Source organism: Felis catus, chromosome A1 (assembly GCF_018350175.1).
Source record: "Felis catus isolate Fca126 chromosome A1, F.catus_Fca126_mat1.0, whole genome shotgun sequence".
NCBI lineage: Eukaryota > Metazoa > Chordata > Mammalia > Carnivora > Felidae > Felis > Felis catus.
In genome coordinates this window covers 128,273,090-128,286,759 of record NC_058368.1, presented here as the reverse complement: position 1 = coordinate 128,286,759, position 13,670 = coordinate 128,273,090, and the positions used below count along the sequence as shown (strand labels likewise).

The following is a 13,670-nucleotide window of genomic DNA, read 5'->3' as shown; positions in this document are numbered from 1 at the left end:
ACCACAGGGTGGCCGTGGAGATGAAAAGGAAGGGGCAGTGTGGTAGCCTGAGTGTTGGACATAGAGGATGCATGAGCAAGGACCCATTAACAGCATGTGTTGCCAACTTATCACAACTTGTTCAAGTTGTCTATATAAACATTGATCTCATTTGCCTGTGAGATCCGAGAGGACAGGGCCCATGTAATGTTCATGTACTGAAACAGACATGGCTGATGTGTGGTAAATGTTTGCTGGATAAATGAATGGAAGTCGGGAGACGTGGCTTGGTAACAGCAGCTAGGTGTTAGTGGAAATAACATGTTTCTTGGGGCGACATGCTGGAATTTGGGGATGTGGTCCATTTTTTCTGATGGAGTTTCTGGAAATAGATGACAGAACTGGATAGCAGTTACAAGCTGATGCATAAGTGGGGGCAAGATACAAAGAGGAGAGGGTGGTCTACTTGATTGTAGAGAAAATAGAGTCACTTCTTTGAAGACACCAGGTGAGACTGGAGAGAGAGTGCAACAGGTGTCCCTCTGGGGCAACAGGAATGTGGGACAAAGCTTGGACAGAGGGGAGGACTAGGGTGGATGTGTGGGCAGTGTTAGCCAGTGGAAGCAGGAGGGAAGGACAGGTTGCCTCAGGAGAGGCAGTAAAACGAGGAATTCCGTGTTCAGCGTCTGGAGTCAGACTGCTTGAATTCAAGCGCTGGCTCTCCTACTGATTCATTATGTGGTTTTAGTGACTTCACTTTCTCTTGCCTCAATTTCCTCTTCTGCAAAGTGAGGATAACATAATACCTGCATAAAAACATGCACAGCAGTCAGAACAGAACCTGGCATGTGGGAAGCGCTCCATAAGCATTAATTACTCTTCTTACCAGAACCTGTTCTGGTGACTTTGTATGTGTTAACCCACTTGATCCTTCATCACTAGACGGGGGCTAGTATCTTCATTCCACAAATGAGGAAACTGTGGTGCAGAGAGGTTTCCTACTTTGCTCACATTCTCAGAGTGAATCACTGTGGTGAAGCTTACTGAAGATAGGTCCTTACCCAATCCACTTGATGCCAGCTCGGGCACCTCTCGTCGAACACACCACCAGAGCCAGGTTGAAAGGGTGAGAACACTCACGACTAAGTTAAATTTTATCACTTGGCACTGGGGAAGCAGACCTGGGAGATGGGGCATAATGGGAGGAAAGCGAATGTTGCCAAAATTCACCTGGCAGTCTTATAAAAGAGAGCAGGTGGAAAGACTGGGGTACAAAGGATTCAGACCAGAGATGGCTCAGGGAATGGCCCGGTGTGGCAAATCAGAGTCGAACTGCAATGGAACTGGCTTATTTGTGTCTGATGCAACGAGATGGAGCTGTCTATATTTGCCAGAAACTCCCCGAAGGAGCATGTTTGGGGATGAGTTTGGAGTGCCAGCTTGTAAGTTTCGAATGTGGGGCCCTAAGAAATTAGTGATACAGTGAACAGTGATCAGGAAGTTGGGAGGGGAGCCACTTCAGTAACTGCTCCATTGTAGAAAAGTGTCTTCAGAGGAACCAGCTCAGAATAGCGTCTGAGCATCAAAGTAGGCACTTTGTTATTTTCAGTGGCAGTTGGTTCTCATAAAACACCCTGGGCAGTCTTTACCTCACTGTCAATCCACCTCTGCTTCTCTCCTTTCTGAAAGAAGGAAGTTGAGGCATGGCTCCTTTCTTCCCTGGAGTAGATGTCTTTTGTACACAGTAGCCATGTGATCTCCTTTTAAAAAGGCACTTTATGCCTCACTGTAATTCTCATCCATACTGAGTGCATTGCTTTGCATTTGAGACTTAAGAAAATCAGTTCTGCTGACTTCCTGTTTTCTATTTTGGGCCCCAGCAGAACTTCCCATTCAAGTGGGACCAGGCGGCAAACACAAAGCTGGAATTTTCTGCTGAAGTTGATGTGCCATGGGAATAAAGTAAGTTCATGGGGTGGGGTGTTTGTCTCACCCCACTCTCGAAGTCTCTCCTTCAGCTGCTCTGGTCTTTACACCACAGGGGGTGAAATGGGATTGCTGAGAACTTTGGGCTACAGGCCCATCAGAGCCTCAAAACTTGACACTCAGATGGAGCTCTTCACCACATTGGGACATGACAGCAGCTCCTCCCTTTGACAGATCCTAAGGTTACTCTATTTTAGTGTATGTATCTTCTTGAGGTTTTTCTGTCTGAACATTTTACCTGCTAGTGTGAAAGGGTGGGGGAGGCAGATCTCAGAGGTTTAAGTGATTTGTAGTGACTTGGCCAAAATTACTCAGTTAAAAACAACACTGAGACTGAATCCTCAGTCTTCTGTCTTCAGGTCTCTCATGCTTGATTTTTCTCATGGCCACACTGCTTTTTCTGGTGGGGGTTGGGGTGTGCACGGTGCTGACAAAGGAGAGGAAGTGGTGGCTGGCTTGGGAATCCTGAGCAGCTCTCATCCACCACAGAATCGTGTGCCCTGCTTAATGAAATAGAAAATGTTAAGTAGATACATGGCCATGCAATTCTTTACACATAAAGGGCTTGGAGTCTTTTTTGGTGTCACAGATATTAGGGTGATGTGACCAGGGGAGTCCCTGTCTGCTGCAAGGAGTAAAACTACAAAAGTCAAATGTGGGCCTGATGGTGATTCACACCTGTACTCAGGTGACAGGAGTGTCTCTGTTAGTTGTTAAGCTGGTAATAGCCCTCATTTCCCTGCCCTCCAGATCCTGGCAAGGCAAAGGGGGGTGGGGAATCAGTTGTGAGTTGGGGTTGATGATTATATTTAGACTTTAACACATAATTAGTTCTGGAGGTAGGAAAATGGGATGGGAATTAATTGGTGGCTACTTAGCAGAAGTGAGCAAGAGAGCTCTGGTTCTTAGGAAGAAACAAGAAATAGGACAGGGGCAGGGAGTAAGGCCTGTGGAAGTCTTGGTTGCCTGTTTTGCCTGGCAAATCTGTGGAATGATCCCACTCATCCCGGGCTCCGAAGGGTCCTTTCATTTTGGAGGAGTCCCCATGACTGTCCCCGTAACCAACTTGTACTGATAGGAGACTGCAAGGGGCCTTCTCTGCCAGGGCCTCAGACTGCTGGGTGTTTTCTCTTTTTTTAAAAAAGAAATTTTTTTTTTCAACGTTTATTTATTTTTGGGACAGAGAGAGACAAAGCATGAACGGGGGAGGGGCAGAGAGAGAGGGAGACACAGAATCGGAAACAGGCTCCAGGCTCTGAGCCATCAGCCCAGAGCCTGACGCGGGGCTCGAACTCCCGGACCGCAAGATCGTGACCTGGCTGAAGTCGGACGCTTAACCGACTGTGCCACCCAGGCGCCCCTGCTGGGTGTTTTCTGACGTGGTCTGTGAGTAGTGCCCAAGCTGTAGGGTGCCCTCTCCTAAACCAAGCCCCTCCCTTGACCCCCAAGCAGAAGTGCCTGGTGGGTGATGGTGATCTGGACACCCGCCTGGGGCCACTGCCCATGTTGCTATGAGATCCTGACGGTTTTTTTTCTGGACTCACAGATGACAGGGAGTGAATGAGGGAAGTCAAATATTGTGGCAAGGAGGGCCTGGCAAACATGGGCATGGTCAGCAAAAGTTTGTCCCTGGAGTGGAATGCTGACAGAGGATGATGCCGAGATTTGGGAAGGAACCTCAGAAGAGTAGGTCCTCAGGCAAAGGATTAAACAAAGAAAAAACACATCTGGTCTTGAATATGGTTGAGGTGTGGGGTTAGCATTACATGTAACCGTCTGATGGGAATGGGGTGGCATGAGACACAAAGGGCATCTGGAGATAGAGAGTAATGGAGGCGATAAAGAACATAGTCTTGGAATTGACCGGAAGCTCCCTCCCTGACTGCCAGGCACAGTCCTCCACAGAGGGCTCCTACCTCTGCACGTTGCCCCAAAACAGCCAGGCAATATGTTCTTAAAGAGCCCAAGACAGAATTTTTATAAACTCACTTCTGTTTCGAAGGCATGAGGAAATATCACCACTTAAAAGAAACTCAGGGAAATCACTTTTGAAAAGCAAAGAATGATTTTAAGGAGCAGGCACTCAACAATTGCTTTTGAATCTCTGCATGTTAATCCATTTGCTCAGAGTAGGACTGGGCATTTCACCCTTTGCCTGGGAGGGATAGTTTTTCTCTTAAACAGATCTGTGAAGTTCTTAACTAGGCATAGAAATGAATTATTTCCCAGGAGTTTTTACTTTCGATGTTAAAAAGTGGGGCAAAATCATTTCATAGAATAGAACTTAGAGAAGATGAAAAAGTTATTTTCTTTAAAAAACTGTTCTTTTTCTGTTAGGCCTTCTCTAATAGCACCTTTGGAGATAGCTACCAAAGGATAATCCTACCAACAGAGACACCCAGCCTCTAAGTCTGGCTTTTGGAAAACGAACATTAATTCTTTTTTCTAAACAGGACATTGTGAGCTCAGTCATGTACACTATGAAAATAATTGGTGTGTGTCAGTACACTTTGTGCCAGATTTCATGCTTGTTGAAAGGTGATTGGATTCAAACCAGCATATTTAAAGGTCAACTGATTGTTCTTAAACAGTGCAGAGTTTTAACTCTTTCATGATCGCGGATTTTAACCACAGTCTCGGAAGAGACTGATACTGTGTTTTAACTCTCTGACCTTTTTGTTCTTAAATTAAAAAAAAAAAAAAAAGTTCTCAGGTCTTTCTTGTGGGTGAGGAGTTTGAGAAATGAGTTCCCTGCTGGTATTTGGAGGTGGGTGGGAAAAGAGACTTAGTTTTTTTTTTTTTTTTTTTCCCCTATATTGTCTGCAAGTTTTCACTGTGAGACTGTGTGCTAGTTCCTTAAAAACTCCTGAGTGTCATTTGCCTCATTTGTAGACTCAGGATGACATTACCTTCCTCAGTGTTACTGGCAAAATTAAATGAGTTAATTCATGTACACTGCTTGAAACAATGCCTGGCACAAAAACAGATGCTCAAGAAATATTAACTCATTATTATTATGATTATTCTGTAAATTTAATGTTTTTCGTGAATTGCTACACCATATGCCGATGTTTGACTGATAAGATTTCTTCTTTTTGGAGAAGTTCAAGCCCAGGAATTGAGATTAAAGATGGTTTTCTTCTCATCTCATCACCCCAATATTTTTTGCCTAAACTCTAGCTGAGGTGGCCTGGGAGATATCATAAAGGAGACAGAGGTCTTAGCCAGAGAGCTAGGAGGCCAAATTGCCAGGGTAGTTCTTGAGGGAAAAGGTGGGGATCCAGACCTGGTGGCAGGATGATTATTTAGCCTCTGAGGAAAAGTCTGGAAGACTAAAGCAGGTAAAAAGCATAAAGAGTATAGCTCAGGGATTGTTTTCAGCAAAAGACCAGTAGATGGGAACCCAGAGGAGAGCTGGAGAAATGCCTCCTCTGACCCGTCCTTTATCTTCACTCATTGCCTCTGAAACACTTTGTGCCCCTTCTAGAACCCTCCTTGAGCTCAAGTTCAGTTGTTCTTGAACATTCTCTTTCACAGACATGACCTCCATGAGATTGTTATCATCATCTCTAATTAATGGACTCATTGAAGACCTACAGTTTTCACCATGAACTAATTTAATTTTACCCCATCACACACTTATTCATAAATCTAACTTTTACATTTGAGCTAAAGCAAAAACGATATTACTACAAAGTGCGTGCTATAGTAAAAACCAAGTGTTAGAACATTAATGACACTTAGAATTATGTTAAGAATAGTTTCCAGAACATGGTTTTTAAAAATGTTTGGACTGCAACCAACAATAAGAAACAGATTTTTTTTTTTAAAGTTTATTTATATTAAATGAGAGAGACAGCAAGTGTGTGAGTGGGAGAGGGGCAGAGAGGCCTGAGAGAGAGAATACCAAGCAGCCTCTGCACTGTCAATGCGCAACCCACACGGGGCTGGATCCTACAAACTGAGAGATCAGGACTTGAGCCAAAATCAACAGTTGGACACTTAACCAGCAGAGTCACCCAGGTGCCCCAATAAGAAACACATTTTTACATCATAGTCTCTATATAATCTATATAGATATTTGTGTGTGGATTTGTGTGTATATTGCTTAAGTAAAAGGTTTTTTTTCTTTTTTTAAAATGTTTATTTACTCTTGAAAGAGAGAGTTACAGAGCATGAGTACTGGAGGGGCAGAGAGAGGGGGAGACAAAGAATCCAAAGGAGGCTCCAGGCTCTGAGCTGTCCGCACAGAGCCCAACGTGGGGCTCGAACCCACAAACCATGAGATCGCGACCTGAACTGAAGTTGTACCCTTAACTGACTGAACCGCCCAGGCGCCCCTAAGCTAAAGTTTGATGAAAAACTGCTTAATCTCACTGCACAAGAAGCACTTTGGTAATTCTATCTGATGGAATAAAAGGGTGTTTGTAACCCACTAACTACGTAACATGTGGTTGGAAAAGTCCTGATCTAGAGTACCATCCAATGATGGTTGTTTGAGTTCATGTAGATGGTCTATATACCATACATGAAAAGGGGTTGTAACCATCTCAGTTAGATATTGAAGAATTTTCTATTTTTTTGACTCAGAAAGGAAGATGTGTATCTCGCTCATGTATGTACATAGGCATATATATCAATCATAATGTCAGTTTTCCATAAAGTCAATGCTATCATAATAAAAATACCAAATCTTTACTTTTTTTTTTACAAACACAAATATTTTAAAATTTATATGGAAATAAACTTACAGCTCTAAAGAAAAAGAACAAGGAGTGAAGATTTACTTTCTCAGATATAAAATACAATAAGACCAGTGTGGTATTAACAGAAAAATAGCCTACAGTAGTGCTCTTCTAGGTCTTAGTTAGAAGCATTTTCTGTGTATTTGATGTTTTTGATGCTGTTACAAATTATATTATTTTGTAAATTTCAATCATTGTTGCTAAAAACAGATACACATTTAATTTTTTGGTCCAGCAACCTTGCTAAACTCTCTGATTGATTAAAATACTTTAGCTTCTTTTGAATAACACAATCACAGTACCCAAAAATACTGACATTTTTTTCATTCTCTTCCAGTCCTATTCCCTTTGTTTGGCTTTTCCTTTGTCTTAATACTTTGCATAGTCCTTACAGTAAGTAAATCGTTGAATAGAAATGATGATGGCAAATAGCCTTTTGTGTCTTCCTGATGTCAAAGGAAATGTTTTCACCATTACTGTAGTAAGTGTGAAGTTTACTATGGTGTTTGAAAATTTCTTTTTGTGAATACTCTTTATTAGAAGTTGAATTTTATCAATGGCTTTTTCTGAATCAAGATGATCGAGATGTCTCTTTCACTATATTATTGTGGTTGGCTTTACTGAACTGATTGAATATTAAACGAACTTGAGTTCCTGGAATAAACTGAACTTAGCTCTCATACATTACATTACTGTTAATATTTGTTTATATATAAATATATATATATATTTTGAAGTTTATTATTTTTTTTGACAGAGAGAGAGAGAGAGCGAGCATGAGTGGGGGAGGGGCAGAGAGAGGGAGACACAGAATCCAAAGCAGGCTCCAGGCTCTGAGCTGTCAGCACAGAGCCCAACGCAAGGCTTGAACTCAGGGACAGTGAGATCATGACCTGAGCCGAAGTCGGACGCTCAACTGACTGAGCCACCCAGGCACCCCTGTTAATATTTTCTTTAAGATTTTTGCATTTATCACATGAGAAAGTCTGACCCGAGATTTCATTTTTTTAAGGTAACTTTCTCAGGTTTTGGTATCAAGGTAATGCTAGCCTCATAATATGATTTGAAGGGTAGATAGTGGACATTTGTGCTTTTCTTTCCTTAGTTCTTTCTTGATCACTTATCAAACTTTCCTGGTTTACCTTATCAAACTTATTTTGACTTTTCAAATAATCATCTGTTGGCTTTGTTGATACTCTGTTGTAGTTTTAAAATTTTCCATTAGTTTCCGTTCTTTAGTGTTGCCTTCCTTCTGTTTTCTTTGGTTTTAATTTGCTGTTCTTATATAACTTCTGGACAATTGTCTATGACAATTGATTTTCAGGCTTTTTTTCTCATCCAATGTATATATTTAAGACTATACATATTTCTCAAAGATGAGATTTGGTTATATCACGCAAAACTTCCTTCACAGGATTTTAATTTTTACTTAGTTAAAAATGTTTTGGGATTTCTATTGAGAATTCTTCTTTGATCCATGTGTTATTTATACATGCGTCACTTAATTTCCAAACATATGGACATTATTTACCTTATTAATTTCTAGGTTAATTCTACTGTGGTCACTTAAAAAATATATTCTGCTGTCATGAAGGCTGTGTTCTAGATGTGTCCATCCATTAAATAAAGTTTTGAATCCTATTGTTCATATTGTTTCTGTAATTACTGCTTATTTTTATGTGTATTACATCTCTTACAAGAAAGACATGGTAAAATGTCCCATCGTGATTTGTGGATTTATGTTTTTTCTTTCTAATTCTGTGAATTTTTATGTTAAAGATCTTGAGTCTATACTCAACATATACTGTTAGAATAGTTTTCTTGCTGGTAAACTCAACCTTTTTTTGTTGTGAAATATTCCTCTTTATTTCTCCTAATGCTTTTTGTCTTAAAATCACCTTGTCTGATATGAACATCATGGCCTCATCTATGTTTGTAGATGATGTTTGCATAATGACTTTTCCCCATCCTTCACTTTTAGTCTTTAGAAATCCTTATATTTGAGGAGTGTGTCTTGTAAGCATGTATATTTTTTATTCAATCCAGCTCAGCAATTTTTGTATTTTAATTGAAATATTTAATCTGTTAATGTCTTACACAATCACTGGTATAGATTTGCATTTAAATGTATCATGTTATTATTCCCTGTCATATTTTTTCTGTTGACTTTTTTTTTCCTTTTCACTTTCTTTTGGTTTGGGGTGTAAAAAATTACTCTTACTTTTACTATCATTTACTTTTCCCTGTCTGTTAGCTTGGTAGGTATACATCCTTTTCTATGTGTTTAAGTGGTTAACAGAAATTGTTACATGCATTATTGACTCAGAAAGCCTAAAGTTAAATTAATACTTTGCCATTTCCTGGATGCTTCATAAGAATACATATTTAGCTCCTTTTTTGGTTCTTTTTTCTTAATGTACCTCAGTTATCTAGCTGTGACCTTTTATTTCTGCCTGAAGAGTAACTTTAGTGTTTTCTTTGAGTATATGTCTGCTGCTAAGGAGTCTCTCTCTTTTTGTTTCCTCTGTTTTTGAAAGATATTTTCATTGGGTATAGAAATCTAGGTTGGTAATTATTTTCTTGAAGCATTTTGAAGATACTGCAGATGATTAAAGGAATCAAGTATTTTGATTACTTGACATAAAGATCTTTTTTATGTAGAAACTAAAGGGCAGTCCTGAATTATTGAAACATACTAGGTAGTGTTTTTACAACTCTCAAAAAGAGAGAGGGAGCATGAATCATGTAAACCTAGGTTAAATGAAATATGTAAAAGTATGCAAAGATAATGCAAGAGTGCACAGGTCTATGTCTTGCTCCAAACTGACTTTAACAGTCTCAGACTAGTTTACTCTCTAAAAAACACTTAGAATACTATTTCATATCCATTTTGTTTATAAGGTCAGCTCAAAATATTCTCTAGTAGCTTTCCTCATCATTGACAGCTTCATTTTTCCACGGTTGTTGGTTAGCTGTGTTTCATTGCATATTTTCGTTTTTGGATAACAGTTGTTGGAAAAATAACTACATGTGATACCTTTCTGGTGGGCATATTGGGCCTGTAATTGTGTGTTTGACTTACTACTTATTTTTTCACCTAGAATAGTATTAAGCTGCAGTATTCTTTCTTCAGCCCTAATATAGTCCTTGAAATGTGAACTAAACTCTTACCATTGAGATATTTTTTTCCTTTACTAAAATACATTGTGTATAATAAGCAGTTAGGAGTATGAGTTTTATAGTAAAACAAACCTGGATTCAGATAGTAGCTCTGTTAATTACTAGTTGTGCATCCTTGGAAAAAGCCTCCAACTCTGCAGCCTTAGTTTTATTATCTGTAAAACGAGATCAGTAATTTCTACTTTACAATGCTATTTTAAGAATAAATGAAGGGGCGCCTGGGTGGCGCAGTCGGTTAAGCGTCCGACTTCAGCCAGGTCACGATCTCGCGGTCCGGGAGTTCGAGCCCCGCATCAGGCTCTGGGCTGATGGCTCCGATTCTGTGTCTCCCTCTCTCTCTGCCCCTCCCCCGTTCATGCTCTGTCTCTCTCTGTCCCAAAAATAAAATAAGACGTTGAAAAAAAAAAAAAGAATAAATGAAATGGAAAATGAGTTACTTGTCATGCTCCATATGGCAGCCATTGTTAATAATTTTAAAAATTTGTATAGTATGGTATTGCCTGCTAAATTTCTTCATGGAAGTAAAGATGTTTTATTGGCAGATTATACTTGGTATGAGAATGGTTCCTTATGAAATAAAATAACTTACCACTTTATTCTTTGGAGTTTATGAAGATAGATATGTGGTGAGTCTTTGAGCCAAGGGCATATAATAAATTCTGTATTCTTAATTTAACAAGTGTGACGGTTAATTTTATGTATCAGCTTTACTGTATCACGGGGTGCCCAGATGCTTGGTTAAATGTTATTTGTAGATGTGTGTGTGTGTGTGTGTGTGTGTGTGTGTGTGTGAAGGTGTTTCTAGTTAAGACTAGCATGCAACTGGTAGACTTAGTTAAGCAGAGTCCTGCTACCCCTAGCCTACAGTGTGGTTAGGCATTCTCCAGTCTTTTGAGGATTTGAAAAGAACAAAAAATAGAGTAAGGGAGAATTGATTCTCTCTGCCTGACTGCTGAGCTAAAACATGAGCCTTCTACCCTTGACTGGGACTTAAAACCATTAACCCTCCAGTTCTCACAGTTAGGTCACTGGCTCTGCCTGTATATATCTCTATATCTATCTCCAACTGGTACTGTTTCTCTGAAGAATCCTGACTAACACAATAAGCATTTATTGAGTCTTTCACAATGCACTGTTACAGCCCTCTGACTTCAGCTCTCACAGTGTCAACCAGTGTCGTTTTCTTGGAATATTGAGTGCTGAGTTTTAGTATTTCTGTGCTTTTGGCTGGGATTTTGTATAATGGCCCCATTATAATGCTGAAGTGTGGTGTAGTGTTGTTAAGCACAAGAAGGCTGTAATATGTCTTAAATATGTATGTGTTAGATGAACTTTGTTTAGGCTTGATTTATAGCACTGTTGGCATGGGTTTAATGTTAACGAATCAATTAAACGTATATTAAATAACGTATCTTGAAACAGAAGCACACATAAAACAAGGTTATGTATAGATTGGTTGTTGAAAATGTGATCAGAGGCTCCCAGGAGCCCAGCCCTGTATTTCCCTTAGGAACAGAGGTTCAGTATTGACTAATTTGGTGTTGTCAGTTTTTTACTAGAACACAATTAAGATGGATAGTGAGAATCAACTGTATAAACATTTTATTTAAGCTGAAAAGATGGCTGATGAATATGCATGTCTAGACATTTTTTAAATTATAGTCAACCCTAACAACATGGAACTACTTTTATTTAATTTTGATAGATACTTGGTTTACTTTAGCAGTTATTTACAGGTCAATATGTCAAGTAAGTCAGATGCAGTTGAGTTACACAGTTTGTGCTCTGAAGGGGTTCCCAGCATACCATGGAAGGCAAAGAGGTGCAATCAACAGTACTGACATTTGTTTGTATTCCTGGGGCAGATGTAAAATAGAGTCAGAGAGGGTCCAGCCTAGGTACAGAAAACAACCAGGGAATGCCCACAGAGCAGATACCTACAACATGTCTGTGAAGGTTGATGTTATCTTCGAGCTCCAAGGGTTTACAGATGGAAAGTTTCCCAGACACCCAGCATGTGGTGAGGTCCTAACCATGTCTAGATGTAGAGCTAGTCCAGAGACTAAGGGCCATGGCTCAGATTAAGAATTTACCTGCTAAACCATGTATGTGTTGTATGTGCTATGTGGTTAAACTAAATACCGAGGTCTAGGCTTACAAATGAGCTTATGTTCCAGAAATTCCACTTAGGTCTGATTTTTAGAAGTCAGTTTGAGGTAGTTCTGGGATGAGCTCCAAAATGCCTATTTTGTGTTTGAGCATTTTTATAGAAAGGGTTTCATGGATTTCATTTGGTTCTGAAAGGGGTTCATGATTCTAAAATGTCTAAAAGTTGTATTAAAAGATGATGTAATATAATGAACTGTTTATTACAAGGTACCATGTGAAAAAAAAAGACAGCATATATAGTATAATCACAATTTGGATGTCTGTGACCAGAAAGTGTATGTTAACAGAAGTTGTCTCTTGCTAATGGAACTATAGGTATTTCTTTTCCTTATTTAATCTTTTTTCCTTCCAAATTCTCAAAATGATTACCTATTTTTGATAATCAGAAAAAAATGTCAAATAACATCTTGTGCCACTTGAACTATGCTTCATGTAAGGGAAGTCCTGTTCTTTTCTCTTGTTTCCACATTTCAAAAGGTCCCTTAACTTAAGTTGTATGAAAGTTAAAATGGCAACTCAGTTCACATTTGGTCATTTACAGTCCCCTTTTCTTCACATGGTTTCATCCCAGGTTAAACCTTTGTGCTCAGGCCCCTTTCCCACTCTTGCCTCCCTCCTCTCCTTCCCCTTTTTGTTCTGGTACCCCTTTCCCTTTTTTAAAAAAGTTAAATTCCATCTACTCTTCTTTAAAAGCATTAGCCTTTTTGTCTTACCTGTTGGGGATATGATGTGTACTCTTCAGATACTCACTTTCAGCTATTCACCCCATTGCCCCCTCTTTCCCTGGTTGCTTTGTTCTGGCATTTTATTTTGGAAGATAGAAGAAGCGTTTGCAGAATAGTCTCTTAAAAACCTCAGAGCCTTGGTAGTACTTTTGTGTTAATTTTCAATTGTGAAATCCCAAAAGGAATACAAGTGTTTTCCCACACTATCAGCCACAAGGGTGTATATGTGTGTACAGGTGAGTGTGACTGTGCACATATGTAAGAGAGAGAGATAGAGAGGGAGAGAGAGAGAGAGAGAGAGAGAGAGTGTGTGTGTGTGTGTGTGTGTGTGTGTGTGTGTGTGTGTGTGTGTGTATACATACTCTTTCTGATCAGGAACTGTGTCTTTTCTCCCCGGTGGAAGTGGACCCTGCAGGGATGCTGACTCCCTATTGGCCAGTTTGGGCATAGCTTAGTGACCTAGCAGAGTTGGATACCTGGGACTTACCCTGTATGCACAGAAGGGTGATGCCCTGATCCATCTGGTACGAGCAGGCTGGTGGCCATACTTGAGAGCCTTGATGAAGATGGGGGCAATTTAGGCAGGCTCTGCAGTGGCAACCAGGCTGGTTCTGAGCAACGGAGGATGGCTTGTAATCTGTCCCAAAGCCTGCTAATGAGCAAATAGGTACGTACATTAGATATGATGGCAGAACTCGATTTATGTATGTGTGGGTTCAGGACTGAATTAAAATGACAACTTGAGAAAGGAGCTAAGGACCAGATTGGGAGATTCTGAGTCAAAAATCAAGGCTAAGAATTACAGGATGAAAATTTTTTATGTGTAAATTGGAATGGAGAGCAGATACTGGTACTGAAGTAGTGTACTATGTTTATTTCCTTAAAT

General features: G+C 39.9%; 1 protein-coding gene across 6 annotated transcripts in view; it reads left to right on the top strand.

Annotated features, from left to right (window-relative positions):
• PDE4D (phosphodiesterase 4D) overlaps positions 1-13,670 on the top strand; it is a 1,455,129-nt gene that overhangs the window by 30,624 nt on the left and 1,410,835 nt on the right. For 4 of the 6 annotated variants that reach the window (XM_045040042.1, XM_045040038.1, XM_045040044.1 and 1 more), the window contains one exon: positions 1,863-1,941. The exons of 1 other annotated variant lie outside the window; for it this stretch is intronic. The gene's annotated coding sequence lies outside the window, so the exon portion shown is untranslated. Of the gene's footprint in view, positions 1-1,859; positions 1,942-13,670 lie in introns of those variants that run through there. One more of the 6 variants, XM_045040048.1, reaches the window with a different exon arrangement.